Source organism: Carettochelys insculpta, chromosome 5 (genome assembly GCF_033958435.1).
Source record: "Carettochelys insculpta isolate YL-2023 chromosome 5, ASM3395843v1, whole genome shotgun sequence".
Taxonomy (NCBI): Eukaryota; Metazoa; Chordata; order Testudines; family Carettochelyidae; genus Carettochelys; species Carettochelys insculpta.
Genome location: NC_134141.1, coordinates 14,732,220 through 14,748,539, shown reverse-complemented (window position 1 = coordinate 14,748,539; position 16,320 = coordinate 14,732,220).

Sequence of the window (16,320 nt, the reverse complement as noted above, 5' to 3'; positions counted from 1 at the left end):
AGACCAAAAATCAGGAGATCTGGGTTCTGTTTCCAGCTCTGTCAAAGACCTCCGTCTCTGCATCCCCAGCTCTGTGCCTATTTCCCTGTCTACACAATAATACCTATCTACTTACCTGACAAAAGCTAAAGCACACACCCTCTTCACCATCTGGGTTATGAAAGGCCCCTCTCTGTAAGACAAGCCCTACCACCAACATCCAGATGCTGGATCTGTATATCATTAGAAAGGAACAGGTGCTTCACAGATGTTCCTTTCCAGGATAGCTGGAATGTTTCCCTACCACAGGTATGGTTTTAGTTTAATCTTTTTCAGCTTCTTACTTCCCTCTGCACTGGAGCTGCAAAAGGTAAGTTAAAGGCTGTAATAATGGTTGCTCCCTACATAACCTTATAGGAAGGTAAGCGGCACACCCAGAACGGGTGACAGAGCTTCTGAAAGGGCCAGAAGCAGCTCTTGTGCCGGAGGAGTAAGTGAGACCATTTCCCTCCCTCTCTTTTACAGTGGCACCTATGCCAATTTTTATTTCGAGTGACGTCAGCCCAGCAGAGCTGTCATGTATCACTGGCAGGGAAGAACAGCGTTGTTCTCTACAGACACTAAACAAGGAGAGTTATTGTTATTAGGAGATGTGCCTATGACACATAGCTGTTTTTATCTCTGAAATGCATCTCTGCACAGCTTTCCTAACCGGTCCTCTATTTACTTACATGAGTAGTTAACGAGTACTTCACACCAGGTCCCCCTTCACTCTTACCAAGCAAACAGTGCTGATGTACTATCTTAAAAGCTCTCGATACAGATGCTTGGACTTCTGTGGCTTTATCCAAAGAGGCCATCATATTGGATTCTCCTTTTAACCTCTCAGGTTCAATAAGATTTGATTGTTTTATATTAGCTTTATTTATTCAGTGTTCATGTATTTGCCTAGACAAGTGATAGCATCATTAGCGGCATGATGCAGGTTTTGAAGACCACTGCCTCCCCAAGGCAGCAGGCGTTGATTGACAATGCATGTCCTCATCTGTGTTACACCACAGCCACACAAAGGGAAAGCCCCAGCGATACTGATTGGCTGCACAGAAACCTTGCTTAGTCTGGAACCTATTTAACAGCAACCACAGACAATCAGGCAGGTCAAAACCAGGTGGGTAGATTGTGGAGCTGGTGCAAAGGACTGGTTGTGGACTATAACAGATATCCACTCTTTCTACCAAATGTGCTGCTGATGGGTTAGAAGGGTCACTGTGCAGTGGCAGGCTTTACAGTACACAGCAGGTCTGCTGATGCAGAGGCAAAGAGGACGGCTGCCCCAGGGCCTGGAGCTCCTGGCTGACACCACTGTTGCTGTGGCAATGGAAGTGGCTGGAGACCCAGCCTGTATTTTCTTATACACGTATACATTTAGTTATTAACAAAAAGGACTGGGTAAAAATGAACAAGAAGAATAGAAGACAAACATTTCTGTTCTGCAGTTATTTACTTTTTGAGAGTTATATACAAAAAAGTAGATGGATTTTAATTCAGAGTCTAACCGAAATCATTAATTATTCCACAATGAGATTTCGAGGCATATGCTTGTAGGAAACTACTTCATGCACGATGTCAGATTTCATTGCACAATGTCAGAAACAACCTTACCTTACTTGGTATGTGGAAGTTTTTTGTTCACCACATTACTTGTTAGATACGACAGCATTTTATTTTGTGGTTTTTGCTGGCTCTTCAGTGGAACTAAAAAGAATCTTACGTCCCATTATCCTTCCAAGACCTTCGGTATAGTTCCTAGAAGGGTCAAGAAAACAATTTTTCAGCTGCTATCATGAAAATCAAGCAAGTGTTGATTACAAATCATAGGAGAGTATCTTCTGAATTCATTTCATCATTATTTTAACAGGAGACCAAAGGAGTATTGTTTCAGAAGAAGCAGAGTAGAGCTATCTATGAAATAAGTAGGTTAGATAAGGATCTTTCCTCAAAGATCAAGGGGCCTTTGAGAAGGTTTTATTTGATTTTCTGTTCTCTTAGGTGATTTTCTATTTTCTTCAGTCTGAAAGGTTCAGATGTGATTTACATATAACCCAGAAAATCTTAGAACACCCATTTTGTGATACTTTATGTCTAAACAAGGATGAGCCCTAAATAATTTTCAAATTGTTGAATTTGTTTGGGGCATATATTAGTATAATATTAAAATCATACTAATATATGGCACCCCTCAAACTGAGCTCTCACCACCCCCCAAGGTAGGGCTCCGGTCCAGTTCCCAGTTCACTGTGGCTTAGGGCAGCCATGACCCTCACCTGTGGGGCTATGGCCCTATTCCCAGGTCCCTGTGACTTGGGGCAGGAGGGAGTCACACCCATGGGGCAGCAGCCCTATTCCCAGCAATGAGCACTATGGGGAGAAGCTGGGAGACACACCCACAGGGTTGCGGGGAACAAGGCTATAGCCCCAGGGGTGCAGCTCCCAGCTTTTTCCAAATTTGAGGTGTAGCACTCATTTTAATATCATACTAATACTTTGAGGGGTTTGTTTCCTGTGCAGAAGGTGAGGAAAGGCTGGATCGGGCGAGCTGTGTACAAGTTACAAACTTGAAGCTCGATCCTGTAAGCTGCTGATCATGTTCCTACAAAGTGCTGAGTGCCTTACATGGGTTATGAATTCAGTGAGTGGTGAGGATGCTCAGCAATATGCAGAAATGAGGTCTGAGATATTCTTGCAAAGTAAAGTGACCATATTTCCCTATGCCAAATATGGGACACAGGGTAAAACTGCTTGGACTTCAGCAAGTTCAATGGAAATTAATCAGACCAAACTCATACAAACATTCAAAATAACATTGTTTATGGAACACCCATTAAAAAGTCATAACTAACCCTAACCCTAAGTTATAACTAACCCTAACCCTAACCCTAACCCATTAAAAAGTCATACTACATTTTTATAACTAATGATAGGTGAAAACTTATATAAGTAAATGGCTGCTGCTCTTTAGCAGCGCCTACCTTTTGGTCCTGCAACCACAGTCCATTGCCCCCCTAAAGGTCCACATAAATGTTTGGGTTCCAGGCCCACAGGATGTTCATCTGACCCTGACTCTGCCCCATGACCTCCAGAGGCTTCTCCTCCATGCGGAGCACATGGGAAATGCAAAATTAAGCCCTACTTCTCCCACTTGTTGCCCCACAGTGGGGCATTGGACGAGGGGCCTCCTGCCCTGCAGTGGTGGTCCTGGGTATGGGTCTGCAGCTTTCCAGTGGGGAAAAGGGACCCCAGGGATGAAAGCTGAAGCCTGCAGGCCTGTGGGGGCAGCTGCCCAGTGATGGAGGACCAGGAATGCAGCCCAGCAGAGAAGGGGACTGGCTGTGGAGGCCTGCCCCAAGCAATGGGGCACAATGGCGCTGCTGCCCCAGGGCGGAGGTGGGAGGGCTCCGCCACAAATGCCCCACAGCAAAGAGCGCCCTGGCTGTTCCACGCTGCTGGGTGCTGACAACTGGCTGCCTCCCTGTAACAGAGCAGCTCCCAAGCGACAGGGGCGTTTGCCTTGTGGGAGCTACCGCATTGATGGGGCACTCCCTAGCTATCCCAAGCTGTGTGGCGCTGGGAATAGGGCTATAGCTTCATGGGTGCATTTCCCAGCTTCTTCCCAAGTCACATGGCACTGGGAATAGGGCTGCAGGTGTGGCTCCCAGCTTCTCCCCAGGCTGCGTATTGCAGAGAATGGGGCTGCAGCCCTGTGGGTGTGGCTTCCACCTGCCCCAAGCCATGGGAAGCTGGGAACTGGGCTGCACCCCTGCCTCAGTGAGTGGCAGGAATTATCCCTGGCTGGAGGCGCAGCTGCCTGGGGAACCAGGTCCCCTTAAAATCACACTAGCCCTCCTGCTCCTGCCCCAAAATACTCTGCCTTAAGGATGGCATGGCCCCCACTGGCTGCCTGCACACCTGGCCAGTCAGCTTCTGGCCAGTATCTGGTACCTGCAGCTGAGGCTGCACTGATCTGGGGGAAGGGCAGCTGAGCAGGGGTCGTGAATATGGGACAATTAGCTCTTTTGTTAAAAGAAGTTGGGGTGCCTTTCTGATGCTTGAAATACAAAGGCTTATAACAGCCTTGGAGTGTTTTAAGCATACTTAAAATAAAATGTGACCCGCAGAATGTGCTAATGAGCTAAACATGTCATATTTGAAGGTTCTTCTTTTGACCATTGTTGAATCATCCAATTGCACAATTTCTAATCTGAATGCACTATACTGGCAAGATGGAGTTCCTTCATCCTTGGGTACTCAAAAATGGCTGAATCTATTTCTCTGGAAAGTGAGAGGAAAAAAAAATAGTGACCTTTGGGTTGAAACAAGTAATGGAAAATTTCAGGCAGGAAGCAATTGCACAGTTAAAAAGGGGTCGGTAGAACAGATGTTGGCCCTCAACTTGACCTATGGAATGTGCAATCTACAGTAACCATAATAAAGGTGGATGTACATTTGTAGGTATGCTACAAACACTGTACTTCTTTCTTCTTTTAAATAATTGCCAAGCCAGGCAAACTACTGGTCTCTACGCTGTTTGGAAGCTGTGCAGCATGGAGCAACCGTACGAACCCTTCACACTACCTGAGCCACAGACAAGGGGGTTCCCCGAAGATTATGAGCAGAACAGAGGTGAAGGTACGGTGGTATTGTTGTCACTCTGCCACAGTGATGGAAGTAACTTAAATTTCTTGCTAGTACTATGATATCGCTCCCCTCCCCTACCTCCTGACCTGAGACTCACCTAGAGGGAGAGGGCAAAATAAGAGTGCCTGTAAGAAATTAAGCTACTTTCACCCCTGCTGCAGAGTAACCTCAGAGAGGCTCACAGAGCCCTGTTCATTGCAAAAGTGATCTATGCATCTGCTCTGTGTATTCTAGATAAGCAGAGAGGGTCACCCCAGAAGTGAGAAAGAGCAATGGGATTGAGTGGACACAATGCCCTATGCAACAAATTTTGGTATAGGAATGATGTGCCTGGGGCCCAAATTTGAGGGTTGGATTTCAACCTCTTGAAGACCAAAACATTGTCTCCATACTCAGTCTGATCACTAAGCCTTTAGGCTGGTGGAGTGGGTTTCTACCACTATATCCATATCTAGACTGTGCCTGGTCCTGCTATGAGAGCAGGGGACTGGATTTAATGAACTCTTGAAGTCCCTTCCAGTTCTCGTGTTCTGTGATTTCCTGAAACATAACAAAGAAACTGAACATAAATCATAGCAGGATATCCTGGCCCTCATGAAATTGATGGAAGTTAAGTACGTGGCAACAGTGTGAAATTTTAGGCACCTAAATATCTTCAGAAAAACCTGACTTCATCCTTTCACTCAAGCAATAGAGGCTCAAGATTTTAGCAAGAGAGATTTAAGGTTCAGTCACCACCTACATAATTACTAGAATATCTCTTCACACTTGTATATTTTTATTATTTTCAAGAATAAAGACAGTTCACGTTCATACAAGTCGCCATCACAGTGGATACATGTAAGCTGAACGATCATCAAAATGTCTGTCTCTGTGGCTGCATATTTTTCATTGCAGAATGAGGCTGACAGTAGCTAGCTAGAAGCCTGAATTGGATACTTATCAATTTTTTCCCCCAAACACTGAGCTCAGTTTTCATTTATTTATGTTCTCCATTCTCTTTATGTTCTGCTAAGTGCCACTTAATAATTTATGAAGCTGTAGGCGTTACACTTCGGGACCTGTTAGAATTCAGATCTCTAACTGTGATGAATCAAACAATTCAAAGGTAACCGCACAAAAAAGCATTGCAGTTTGTAATCCCTTTCTAAAAGTCACAGACCCCCAAACCATGATGAAATCTATGCAAAACTCAAGCATTTAATTAGGTGTGGTATAGATGGATAGAGTTTATTAATGTGTTAGAATCAGTCATTTCCAAAGAGATTCCTTTGAGCCAGGGATAGGACATGCAGTAAGGATAACTGACATTTTACAAAGCCAATGCATTTTAGTGGTTTAATCAGCATAGCTGTTCTCCAGGGACCAGGGGTTCACTCCCAGCACTCCTATGCACTTGATATTTGCCCTTCAGAAAGTTATTTGAGCTGTGTGCTTGTGCAGATGCTCAAGAGACATTCCAATGCTGCCCAGCTAATTAGCAGTGTCCACAGCTAGGCTTTGTGCTTCTACTGGTGCACATTTGCACACGTTTTGGGGGACATAAAATATTATTCTGCATATGCATGGAAAGATTAGAGGGAACATTGCTTGCAATGAATTCTTGCCCTCCATACCCCATTTATGGATGGTATCTGAATATATCTCTAACATACTTTTACAGCTGAGTCATGTGTGGCCAGATCTCAGAGTCACATCCAAAGTCTGAAAGTCAACAGGCAAAAGTCAAGCGCTGGTGGAGTCCAGATACCAGGAGGTGAGAGGCAAAAGACAAACTGGAGCCTGGATCAAAATGCCAGAAAAGCAAGGCGAGGAAGCTGGAGCAGGTATCACAAGATATACAGTGAAGAAAAAAACAGGAACAACAATTTTCTGTTCATGTTGCTAATATAACAAGCCAATCAGCCACTTGGGGATTCCACCAATTGGACCTTAGCGGTGGAGCTTGACACTGGAGCTGGACTTCATAGGTCTTAGACTGCTATGTGGATGGCTGGATCATGTTTTTCCCATAAACCTTGTACACTTAAGGGTCATCTCTCTCACTCACACAGCCCCACCCCCTTTGGCCTTTCTTACTCTTAATACTCATCCATTTCAAAAGTCACATTTCTGTGGAGTAAATCATTCGTTCCTGTTTCTTCTTTGTTACCCAAAACTCAGTGTCAAAAATTAAAATGACTGACAACTGTAATATAGACCATCTCTTTTCATCCCACTGCTATCTTCTGTTACATACTAACATAATTATCTCTACCATTTTGAGCTAGGCATTTATTAACCCAGCTATAATTTTCTTTTCCCTTTTCCTGGATTCTGGAATCCAGACACTTATTTAAATGTATAAATTATCACTCCACATATTTGGATAATAAATCTAACTTAAGTATGTGCCTTACAAATTGATGATTTTGCTCAGTTTTGTGAAGAACTTGCCCCTATTCAATAAATAGGAAATTTCAGCACACCTTTTTACATTTGGTCCTGTCCACCAGCTAGAAAAATGTATTATATCTATTAGCTTCCTGTCTCCAGCATCTTCTTAGACTAAAAAAGTCTAAAGCATCTGTGAAGAGAATTTCATCAGCATAAATTTAGCCTCTGAATTTTATTTTCTAAAAGAGCTGTTTCCTCAACTCCTAATCACCTGTCTTGTTGTTCTCATGGTACAGTTGAAAGTGTGATAGCTGACACACTACACAGTCCATTAACGTATGAGTGATACATCTAAATCAAAGAGCTAATTATTCATTCCTGATGTATAATTAATATCCCCTTATTGCTGGAGCTTTATGCTACTGAAGCATAATGTTCCTTACAGAGGAACTGCTATTTACTGTAAACAATGTCAAGCAGCAAGAAAGTTCAGTATCCTCTCATCATTTATTATTCTAAATTTTACTATGTTATTTCAATACTATCAATTGTATTAATAGCCGCTCCCAAATAGCAGCATAGCAGCTTGTGGGCACATTTTTCATATAGAGGGGGTGATATTGCATACATATAATGTCCATGTGTACAAAAGCTATTTGCACTTGGATACCTGTATGCAAAAATTGGGCTCTTATGTACCTCAGGGCCAGTATGCATGAAGAACTACATGTTCAAAGATGAATACTTTTGTATAGCAGACCTCTGCATGGGGTTAACTACAGGATTGTGGGTTCAGGTGACAAAACTTAAGCACCTGTGTTTGAGAACAGAGCCCACTAGATGCATGAGAGTCAGCCAATGCATTGGGAACCTATGTATATTTTAGGTTATATTTTCCCACTGACCTATTATTTATAACCAGCAAATGTACCTGGGGTTGCCCAGTCCTTAAGTCAATAATGATGTGGGTTTTGTTTGTTGTTTTATTTATTTATTTTTGAAAATAAAAGGAAAATGTCCATGCTTTAGTTAAAAGATTTTATTTCTCAAACCCCCCGCCCCCACATCCCCAGGTCCCTGGCCAGAGCCTCTCATCACACCCCAATTCCTGCACCTCCACACCCACAGTGCTCTGCCCTCAGCCCCTCTTCACTCCCAACCCAGACCCCTGCACCCTAGCCTCTGCCGAGACCCCACACACAAACTCAGCCCCCTGACCTGAGCCTCCTTCTCCATCCCCATCTGGTTGCTGTTTCCCTTCGGGCCTCTGTGAGGGAGCAAGAGCAAAGGGCACTGCCCACCTGCCCCCTGCCCTCCCTAGCCATACCAAGGAATGTGGCAGACTGCACTTTTCCCTCAGTCCCCCACAGTGAGGAAAGGGACCAAATGCTAGAAGTCTGTCTAATAAGATGAGCGAATTAGAGCACCTCATATCAGAGGAGGAGATTGACATAATAGGCATCACGGAAACCTGGTGGAATAAGGACAATCAGTGGGACACGATCATACCGGGATATAAAATATATATAAAATATATCAGAAGGACAGAACGGGTCGAGCGGGTGGCAGAGTGGTACTCTACGTGAAAGGTAATATAGAATCAAATGAAATAAAAATCCTAAATTAATCAAAATGTTCCATAGAATCACTATGGATAGCAATTCCTTCCTCTGATGGGAATATAGCACTAGGGATATATTATCGACCACCTGACCAGGACAGTGATAGTGATGCTGAAATGCTGAGGGAGATTAGAGAGGCTATCAAAATAAAAAACTCAGTAATAATAGGGAATTTCAATTATCTCCATTTTGACTGGGTACATGTCACCTCAGGAAGGGATTCAGAGAGAAAATTTCTTTATGTCTTAAATGACTGCTTCTTGGAGCAGCTGGTACAGGAACCCGCAAGGGGAGGGGCAATTCTTGATTTAGTACTGAGTGGAACACAGGATCTGGTCCAAGAGGTAACTATTACAGGATCGCTTGGAAATAGTGACCATAACATAACAACATTTAATATTCCTGTGTTGGGAAGAACACTGCAACAGTCCAACACTGAAATTTAATTTCAAAAAGGGGAATTACACAAAAATGAGGAGGTTAGTTAAACAGAAATTAAAAGGTAGAGTAACTACAGCAAAATCCCTGCAAGCTGCGTGGAAGCTTTTCAAAGACACCATATTAGAGGTGTTAAAATACAGGAAACAAAGGGTTCCTGGTTAAAATACAGGAAACAAAGGGTTGGAATAAATGGTAAATTTTCACAATGGAAGGGGATAACTAGTGGTGTTCCCCAAGGGTCAGTCCTGGGACCAATCTTGTTCAACTTATTCGTCAATGATCTAGAGAAAGGGGTAAGCAGTGAGGTGGCAGTTTGCAGATGACACCACACTGTTCAGGGTAGTCAAAACCAAAGCAGACTGTGAAGAACTTCAAAAAGATCTCAGAAAACTGAGTGATTGGGCAGCAAAATGGCAAATGAAATTTAATGCGGGTAAGTGTAAGGTAATGCACATTGGGAAAAATAACCTCAGTCATACATACAATATGATGGGGGCAAATTTAGCTACAACAGATCAGGAAAGGGATCTTGGAATTATAGTGGATAGTTCTCTGAAAACATCCATGGAGTGTGCAGTGGCAGTCAGTAAAGCAAATAGGATGTTAGGAATAATAAAAAAGGGATAGAAAATAAAACAAAGAATATCTTACTTCCCCTATATAAAACTATGGTATGCCCACATCTTGAGTACTGAATGCAGATGTCATCTCCTCACCTGAAAAAAGATATATTGGTGTTAGAAATGGTTCAGAAAAGGGAAACTAAAATGATTAAGGGTTTGGAATGGGTCCCATATGAGGACAGGCTAGAGAGACTGGGACTTTATGATAGAGGTATATAAAATTATGAATGGTGTGGAGAAAGTGAATACAGAAAAGTTACTTGTTCCCATAATATAAGAACTAGAGGACACCCAAATTATATTAATGGGTAGCAGGTTCAAAACTAATAAAAGAAAGTTTTACTTCACACAGCGCACAGTCAACCTGTGGAACTCCTTGCCAGAGGACGCTGTGAAGGCCAGGACTCTAACAGAGTTTAAAAAAGAGCTCGATAAATGTTTTGGCGGTTAGGTCCATAGATGCCTATTAGCAAGGGGTAAGGTATGGTGACTAGCCTTTTGTCGAAGGCGGGAGATGGATGGCAGGAGACTTGATCATTGTCTTCAGTTCACCTCCTCTGGGACACCTGGCATTGGCTACTGTCAGCAGACAGGATACTGGGCAAGATGGACCTTTGGTCTGACCCAGTATGGCCGTTCTTATGTTCTTATGACCTGCACGCAATGAATCTGGAGGTGAGGAATCTTCAGCCTTTCCTTCTTCCCCCCCAGAACAATCAAACCCTTACCTTGTTTTAAGTTAAAATAGGAGGATTCTGTATATTGAATTTGGTGGTCCTATCTCTTACTATTTAGGAGGAGTCCTTCAACAAACAGATGCACCCACAGACAGGCAGATTCACTGACAAACTCTGTCAAATATGCAGTAGATTGCATATTGCAGGTGGCAAAGAAAGGGAGAAAAACATTAGATTGGCCAACTGGTCACAATTCTATTTTAAACTGAAAATTACAAGGCACTAGTCCTGCTTCTTGGCAGGGGGTGAGCCAAGGTGACCTTTGCAGTCCCTTCTAACCCTGCAATTCTAACACACCACCACAAAGCAACCTTATTTGGCAATAGTGAAAGTGGGTGGGCAACTGACTCTCCAGGCATTAAGGTCTCTGTCCATAGGAGTCCAAAATGAGGACAAAACAGTCCCTGAAGTAGATTCTGAACACTCAGGTACTGCCATGGCCAGACCAATGTATGTTAGACTGCTAATAAGAATATTACTCTAATATTGCTCTAATTCAGTGTGCCACAGACAGTCCCAACTGGCCACTCACACATGTTCAAAGAAACCAAGCCAATCATTGATATCAAAGTCATCTTTGAACCTGAAGGATAAACACTACTTTAATGTCACAATTTGTCAATAGAAAATATAAATGCCAATGTAAGATATCTATTCCTTTCTTGAGAAACTAAATAGACCAATCAGATGACTGGAATTTAGAATCCCAGTCTGTATACTAAATGAAGTCAGAAATATTTTCAGTCATGGGAAAGGAACGTACAGTTTGATTTAAATGAAGTAACATGACAGTATTTTATTTACATCCACAGCCCTCACCACCCTAGTGTCTGAAAACTTCATAATCATAAAGTGGGTTTTATCTATAGCTAACTCTGTGGGAAGAGAAATAGTACCTCTATTTTATAGACATGGACTTCAAAAATGGGACAGAAGAAGTGAATGGCCCAATGTCACACAAAAATCTGGGGCTGAAGTAGGAACAGAGCCCAGGCCTGCCTAGCCCAGTGGCTGAGTGCTACAAGTACTCAGATACAGGCTTGAAGGCTATTGGCTTGCATCTCACTTGATCCTACTTAAAAGGACACCTCCATTCCAGCCACTTACAAAATGGCTACCAGATCCATTGGGACATGGCACTCAAAGCTAGTTGGATGCAATGTTGACCCACATCACTCCCTTGTGTGCAGTTGCATGGGATCCTTAACCAGGAGACCAAGTGGATAAGAAAATATTTATTGAACCAACTTCCATTGGTGAGAGACAAGCTTTAGAGCCACACAGAGCTGTTCTTACAGATGTTGGCCCAATAATACCCAATATATAGATTCTAACGTCCTGGAACTGACACATCCACAACTACAGTGCATGCCTTAGCCAAAGCAGCTCAATGAGCCATCACTCAGGGGAACTATTGCTCCTAACTCCTGAGTCCCAGTCAAATACCTTGACCACTGAATCAGCCTTCCTCACCTATTTTTGAGAATACTCAGATGAAACATATAATTCATGTGCAAAATACCTCACAAATGACAAGATATAAATGCCAACATGTGGAGCTGACTAGGCAAGGCTTATGGTGAAAATGGGTATTATTTTAATCTATGCTAAATATGTACTCTTACCAAGCATTTCAGAGCTGAGATTGGAGAATGAATATATGTATTATGAACCTGAATTTAAGTGAATACCCAAAGACATTTCTGTACCTGCGATGAGATTGTTTTAAAGATTTGGATTGTCTTCAAATCCTAATTTCCAAATTGGCCAAATCTTTATTAAAACAATAGATCTAGTGCCTCAGGTGACATAAAGCACCAATTATTACTTGCTGTTTTCATACAAATCCAAAATTCTCTCCATAAGGCATTTACATACCGCCATCAGCTTACAAGATTTTTATGTACGTATCCACAGTATCTCTGGGAGGTACATAAGAACATAATAATGGCCATACTGGGTCAGACCAAAGGTCCGTCCAGCCCAGTATCCTGTCTGCCAATAGTGGCCAGTGCCAGGTGCCCCAGAAGAGGTGAACCGAAGACAATGATCAAGCAATTTGTCTCCTGCCATCTGTCTCCAGCCTTTGACTAAAGGCTAGCGGCACCATACTTTACCCTTGGCTAACAGCCATTTATGGACCTAACCTCCAAAGCTCTATCAAGCTCTATTTTAAACTCTGTTAGAGTGCTGGACTTCACAGCCTCCTCCGGCAAGGAGTTCCACAGGTTGACTGTGCGCTGTGTGAAGAAAAATTTTCTTTTATTAGTTTTGAACCTACTACCCATTAATTTCATTAGGTGTCCTCTAGTTCTTATATTATGGGAACAATAAATAACTTTTCAATATTCACTTTCTCCACACCATTCATGATTTTATATACCTCTATCATATCGCCCCTCAGTCTCCTCTTTTCTAGACTGAAAAGTCCCAGGCTTTCTAGCCTCTCCTCATATGGGACCCTTTCCAAACCCTTAATCATTTTAGTTGCCCTTTTCTGAACTTTTTCTAATGCCAGTATATCTTTTTTGAGGTGAGGAGACCACATCTGCACACAGTACTCAAGATGTGGACGTACCATAGGTTTATATAGGAGAAGTATGATATTCTTCGTCTTATTCTATATCCCTTTTTTAATAATTCCTAACATCCTATTTGCTTTACTGACTGCCGCTGCACACTGTGTGGATGTTTTCAGAGAACTATCCACTATAATTCCAAGATCCCTTTCCTGATCTGTTGCATCTAAATTTGCCCCCATCACATTGTATGTATAATTGGGGTTATTTTTCCCAATGTGAACTACCTTACACTTACCCACATTAAATTTCATTTGCCATTTTGCTGCCCAATCACTCAGTTTTCTGAGATCTTTTTGAAGTTCTTCACAATCTACTTTGGTTTTGACTATCCTGAACAGCTTGGTATCATCTGCAAACTTTGCCACCTCACTGCTTACCCCTTTCTCTAGATCATTGATGAACAAGTTGAACAGGATTGGTCCCAGGACTGACCCTTGGGGAACACCACTAGTTACCCCACTCCATTGTGAAAATTTACCATTTATTCCAACCCTTTGTTTCCTGTATTTTAACCAGTTTCCAAACCATGAAAGGATCTTTCCTCCTATCCCATGACCACCTAATTTACTTAAGATCCTTTGGTGAGGGACCTTGCCAAAGGCTTTCTGGAAATCTAAGTATATTATGTCCACTGGATCACCCTGGTCTGCATGTTTGTTAACCCCTTCAAAGAAGTCTAATAGGTAGTATACTACATGTGCCCATTTTACAGATGAAGATTTGAAGGAGAGAAAGATTAAGCTACTTTGGCTTAGGTGGTGTGAGGTAAAGAGGAAATTGGACTCTGATATCCCAGGTCCCAGTCAAACACCCTATCCATTGGACCACTCTTCACAGCTGCATAGCTGCAATAATGTGTGATTCATGCAAATATATGCGAGTGAAAATGGAAAAGTGTTATCCTTGATCCAAAGTGCTCAGAAATCAACAGGTCTCCTTACCATGACATCAGAGGGTTTGGTGTCAGATGTCTGATCTCCATGTGACAAAAAAAGCAGGAAATTTCAAGTTAGCTATATTGACAGTTGTATTACCCACCTTAACAAGGACTTTGAGGAAGACACAGCTGATGCTTTTCACAGATAACATTATTGTGTAAATGAGAAAAAATATCAAAAAGGTATAGATATTGAAGTTATCATTCAATCTTGCTAGTCTACATCCATGATTAAAATGAGACTGTGTTTCTGTGTTCCCCACACGGCAGGTGTCCATGCACTTAAATCTCATTTCATATTTACTTGCTTCTCCACTAACATTTAGAATTATGGTTCCTTTATGACTCTCTTCTGCAGTGTCTCTGGCACTAAGCTCACAAGACATTCGATTTTCTCTGAAAACAACTAATTTTTTTAAGATATTTTTATCTATCGTAGTCAGTAGAGTTCTCTTACATGTTCTTCTGCAAGATGAATGAACTGTGAAATAAATAGCTGCATTTCACAACAGCAGTTAAAGCCAGAGAAAGTCCAAAATTACTGCATGAAGTTAACTTGGCTAAGAGTAACAATCAACTTCTTCTCCCTCCACAAAGTACCAGGAACAAGACATGAGTATTTTAAATATAAATCATTGCTGCATCATGCTTATCTCATAGTTGCCTTACCTACATTAATCATTCATGTGGGAAAAAATGTTACAGTAGCATAAAATGAAAATCAATGTAGAATAAAAATCAGTACAGATTTATTTCCTTAGGACCCAAACCAAAGTCCACTGAAATCAGTGAAATTGTCTGTTGATGACTCCCTTAAAATGCCTTTATTTTCTGTGTGAGGGATTTAGAAGCATGAGGACAAATTCAGTGTATTTGTAATGAAGTGCAACTCCACTAATTACATCAGTGTTGCAACTTTTTACAACACAGCTGAATTTAAGATATCAAACAACATTTCATTGGTGGTAACTGAATGCACCAGTGTAACTATTTCACCTGCAGTTCAGCTAGATTGGGGTGGCATTCCTGTGACTTGAGAAGATTTGCACTACGTTTTACATATATTGTGAAGTTCAAACTAAACATTCCTAAACTGGATGCCAGCAAGGTAACTAGAAGAGAGATCAGTGTAATGAGACAGTCAATGTTTAGGGGAAAATTAAAAGTTATTTATGGCTTGACTGAGATCAGTAAACGTACTAACACAATTCTTTTCCTTATTATTGTCAATTATTTTATATTTGGTTTTGATATCACTGCCACACTTTCTACCTTGTCCTCTGTTATTTCTATATGGCTGTCTCTACACTTTCCTCTTTCGAAAAGGAACATGCAAATAAGGGTACTTTAAAATGCAAATGAGGTGTAGATTTACATATATAGCACCTCATTTGCATATTCTTCTGTTGAAAGAGCTTGCTTCAAAAGAAGAAAAGCAGTGTAGACATGGCTCTTTTGAAAGTAAGCTCCATCCTCAAAAGAACCCTTCTTCCTAAAAAGAGTGGGAGGTTCCTAAAAAGAGTGGGGTTTACTTTTGAAAAAGCCATGTCTACACAGCTTTTCTTTTGAAAGAATATGCAAATGAGGTACCAGACATGTAAATCTGCACCTCATTTCCATTTTTGAGTTCCCTCATTTGCCTGCCTCTTTCAAAAGAGGAACACAATTGTAGACAAAGCCTCTCAGAGGATTGCCATGGTATAAGTTTTTCTAGAAATAATTATGGTAGTTGTGATCACAACTCCACAGTTAATGAAAAACTAAAGTAATCTTTAGGAGATTGAATCTCTGCTTTAGATAGCAAAGATACAGAGTAACTACCCAAAACTGATAGAGTTTATTATGAGTACTTTATACATTTGCTAAGAATATTTACAAGTAAATCTGTTCATTAGTTTATTAGTTAAAATTAATTTAAAATCGGCACTTTCAGAAACTTCAGAACTCATAGCCTGACTCTTGGCCTTGAAAAACTCTAACAGAACATAAATTATTCACACAATGTAATTCAAGTCTAGTGTGTAAGCTATACTTGGGTAAGTTGCCACTAAGTTATTAATTACAACTGTAAGTAATTTTTACTATTATAGATTATCTGTATGGTCATTTGCTTGTGCTGAGTGTAATCTTCTAATTATTAGTACTGTACAAACACAAAACAAAACAACTGGTATTGCTAGCTCAGTGTTTGAGTATTGGCTTTGTGAACCCAGGGCTGTGGATTCGATGCTTGAGGAGGCCATTTAGAGGTCTGGGGTGAATTCTTTAAACAAAAAAAAAAATAAAATCTATCAGGTATAGTACCCAGTCCTGCTAGAAGGGCAGGGG